Here is a 4,625-nt window from a genome sequence, read left to right as displayed (position 1 = left end):
AGTGTTTAGCCTGGAGATTGAGGTTATGGCAAGATGTCTACTGAGAAGTGGAGGAGGAAGCTGTTTTGTTTTTTTGCACCTTGACTAATCAACTCTTTAAATTCCCTTCCTTGGCAGTAGGAAGGTGGAGATAAACAAATGTCTTACCAAAGAGATTAGGGCACCTCCCTTGTTAATCAACTCCCAAATTAAAATAGTTGATAATGTATCAGCCTCTAGAACTTTTAGTAAGACTGGATTTCTTCCAAAGCTTATTTTTGTCTCTATCTTCTGATATGTCTCTCATATTAATTATAATAATAAATTGTATGTATTTCCTGGAGTTACTTGAATTTTAAAGGTCAGCTATTTATCCAATTTAATATCTAATTAGTGAGATTTCAGCCGTATAAATGGTTAAACAAGCAATTTTAGATAGAATTTGTAAGAAATTTTAGTGTTATATGGGACTTTACCAGATCTCTTTGAAATTTTAGTCCATGTGTTAGTCTAGACTTGTATGTCAGACATGTCAATTCAAATTCCACATAAGCAGGATCTGAGCCAAAGGCTTGTGTGCAGACATTTGATTTATGGTTATAGAGTAAAGTAAAAGAGGGAGAAAAAAAGAAAGAAAGGAATAAAAGTGAATAAGGAGAGACTATCAGTTTACCTCCACTAAGTTTATCGGGCATTTTATGTTGTCTAGGAACTAACCAGGAACACTATCCTGAAAGAACCACTGGCTTTAGGGGATGGAATTGTAAAGCATTTGTTCTTTTTTTAAAAATATTTTATTTATTTGAGAAAAGGAGAAAGAGTACAAGTGGGGGGGACAGAGCAGAGGGATAGGGACAAATGGACTCCCCACTAAGTTCAGATTCCCACTAAGCTGGATTCCAGGGCCCTGTGATCATGACCTAAGTTAGGGTCAGATGCTTAACCAACTGAGCCACCCAGGCACCCCAGAGAAACATCTGTGCTTATCATTCACTTGTCAAAGGTGACTCAATGGTTGGGAATTCTCTTGCAATTCAGGTTACACAGACCTGTGTGCCAAGTGGACTCTTGCAAGTGCCTCAGGTCACAGCAGTGTACAGAAGCCCAGGGCGGTAGATACAAAGGAAAAGCAGATACTGAAGCTAAGCTGTACATTGCACTTGCATGAAGCAGGTCAGAGCTCCAAGTGGAACTGTCCTTGTAGCAGTGGCCACAGTCAGAAAGGAGGCCAAGATTCAGGAGTGAGGCACAGGAGACGTCCTTTCAGAGCCCCTGCACTGTGACCTGAATCATGGGCCATGATTGGGAAGATGCCGGCCATGGCCTCATGCAGGCCCAGCCCTTCTCTTCCCGCATGTGCTGTGTGTTTATTATAACCACAGTGAGTTGACAGGGAACTCTTTATCAGATAATTAATCCCAAACCTCAGACTTCATTCAACAGATATTGATTGAGCAGTGTCCCCATTGCTGGTGCTGCATCACCCCTGCTCTGCCATGGTGAGCAAAACAGGAGAGATGCTTGTCTTTGAGATGCTGAACAAAGGATTACTGTAAAAAATGAATATTTAATGAATGCAAGGAATTTGAATATGTAGTAGAAGACTTTTACCTTATTTCACCTCACCCTCTGCCTTCCCTTCAATGTAAAGGCGGGGCTTCTCTTTCTCCCGGTTGCATGCGTGAGCATAGAGAACGTCGGGCTGATGGGCCAGCTGCTCTCTCTCAGTTCCAAGTCTGAGAATATCAACATTCCTCTCCTGTGGTGCAACCTAACTGCGCGCTGAGGTGAACACCTGGCCCTCATTGCAACAGCCCGTGGAAATTAGGGCATGAGGCTCTGGCACCAAGATGTTCTATGAGTAACTAATGTCTGTTTTCTGATCCAGAAGCACCTTGCTTCCCGCCAAAAATTGTAAATACATGAGGTACTAAAGTACACAACTACACATATACATATGAAATGATTCTTGGATCTAAGGAAGATATTCTGTACGGGACAGAGAGTTGATGGGCATAGTGGACATAGTGGCCAAACCATATGGTCAACTGGGAAGTATACAAGACTACTTTTTTTTTCCTTTTAAGAAAGTGGTTGGAGGTGGTTGAAACAAGTAGCCTAAGTGAGACTTTTGGTTTTGTTTCCAAGTGGAGCAATAACATGTCTACAGATATTCAAGTTAGTGTTGGTTTTGTGCAGAAAGAAAATATTAGAAGTTCATTATTTGTGTTCTTCCCCAGGCTGGAGAACGGGTCAGGGAGTCGCAAGAGCTGGTATGAGGATTTATATCGACCACAACATCAAAAGCCAATGGAGGTGTTTGCTTTTGTTTTTGTCGTTTTTTGGTTATACTTTTTTTCCAGGTAGGGAAACAGGTCAAGTAATTCAAAAGCTAATGGAGAGCTTTAAGTGGCCTTAAAACTATGAGTGTCCTACCACCTTGAAAACAAATATGACTTCTTTCTAATTTGGAGACATATACCCTGCGGCCCTGCAATCCTCTGCTTCCTCTCTGCACAGACCTCAGCTGCTCCAAGGGTTCGAGGTGCGGCCTAAGTCTCCTTCTCCTTAATAGAACCGAGGGCCCTACATATGCTGAGGAACTCCAAAGGCAGGGAGACATGGAACTCTTTGTAGCTCTTTTGGATACTGGGGCCCAAGTCACTATCTCGCTCAGTTCCATATGAAAAAGTGACGCTGAGCAGAGGTGGCCAAAGCCATGAATTCTAGAGTAGAAACCACAGTAGCATGTGAGGGGGGCAGAAATAAAGAGCTTCTGAGCCAGAGCACTTTCTAGACACTGAGAAGGACACAGTGAAGAATCAATGAGGACAAAATGCTTCTCCAACAGCTCCAACCATCACCTGTAGTCTAAGCCACCTGCCACTTCCTGCTTCCCTAACTGCGAAGTAGGAGGTCACACAATGTCCTGAAAGAGCGATTGGATCCCTTGAAATGCTGAATTGAACTGATAACAGATCAGTCTGTAAGAAATTTTCTTTTATCAGAACATCATTCTTAAGCCTCACGCCTAATTTGACAGGGATTTATTGAGCAGTGACTTTTATTCTTGGTGCTATATCAGCACTGGCTCGCCATGGTGAACAAGGTAGCAGAGATGATGGTCTTTGAGATGTTGTTGGGTCACAACCCTTTCAGGAGCTTCCCTGGTGGTCTTCTAAAACATACAAGGAAGGCAGGGAGAGATGGAATAAAGAGACAAGCCACTCCAGGTTGGCAGATGGCAGCTTTCCTAAGCACCAGAAACTTGCCTGGGAGGCTTGTTTTGAACAGCAGCAAGATGAATGTATCCCTGCGCTCACCTACCAAATCTCAAAATTGATAAAGAGGCCTTAACTGTATTTAGTCACATATATCATGGAGGTATTTTCAATGCCACATCCCTATCTCAAGGCAACATCCTTGGAGTAGTAGCTGGGAGTGGGAAAGGCAAGTGGAATCCATATTTCAAAGACAGAGGGACAGAGGTGGGGGTGAGGAGCCTCTGGGGGCCAGAATCCAGCTCATGGGTCAACTAGTGGTCATGTCTGTTTTCCCCCATGTCTTTTTGATGTTTTGCCTCAACAGATGTTTAACAAAGGATCATTATAGAAAAAAGAAGGTAATTCTCTTTGTGATAGATGAATTTTACCTTCAATTTGATTTTTTCAAGTTCTATTGAAGTATAATTGACAACATTTGTATATATTTAAGATATGTGATGCCTTGATACACATATATATTATAAAATGATTACTACAATCCAGCTGATAGTCCTTCCAGCACCTCCCATAGTTACTGTTTCGTGTGTGTTTGTGTTTGTGTGTGTGGTGAGAATACTTAAGATCTACTTTCTTAGCAGATTTCGAATATAAAATGTACCATTGGCTATACTTGCCGTATTGTACATTAGATCCCCAGAACTTATTCATCTTATAACTGAAAATGTGCATCCTTTGACCAAGATCTCCCCATTTTTTCCACTCTCCAGTCCCTGGCAACCATCATCCTATTCAGCTTATGTGAGTTCAACTTTTTTAGATCTCACCTTTAAGTGAGATCATATATTTGCCTTTCATGTGTCCAGTTTATTTCACTTAACATAATGTCTTCCAGGTTTATCTAGGTTGTCACAAATGGCAGATTCCTTTCCTTTATGTAGCCAGGTAAAATTCCATTGATAAGTTCTTACAATTTATATTTTATACATAGAAGAGAACTAGGTGCATATGCAAGGCTAGAAGACTGCAGAAGGGGAGGAAATATCTTAATGTCTGAGAATTCTGACAGTGGAGTAAGAAGCGTTATGCATAATTTATGAGGTCAGAAAAATATTTTTTCAATTATGATATATTTAATAATATTACTTTAGTCTTTTAGGTAATGTTGGCATTACTTATCCTAAGAACTCAGGATGGCATTTTTAAAAACATATTTTATTTATTTATTCGTGAGAGACACAGAGAAAGAGAGAGAGGCAGAGACACAGGCAGAGGGAGAAGCAGGCTCCATGCAGGGAGCCTGACGTGGGACTCGATCCCGGGTCTCCAGGATCACGCCCTGGGCTGAAGGCAGACGATCAACCGTTGGGCCACCCAGGCGTCCCAGGATGGCATTTTTAAACTGTTTTTGACCTTATGAATCTA

The sequence above is a fragment of the Vulpes vulpes genome, chromosome 1, assembly GCF_048418805.1.
Source record: "Vulpes vulpes isolate BD-2025 chromosome 1, VulVul3, whole genome shotgun sequence".
Lineage (NCBI taxonomy): Eukaryota > Metazoa > Chordata > Mammalia > Carnivora > Canidae > Vulpes > Vulpes vulpes.
This window is presented reverse-complemented; position numbering follows the sequence as displayed.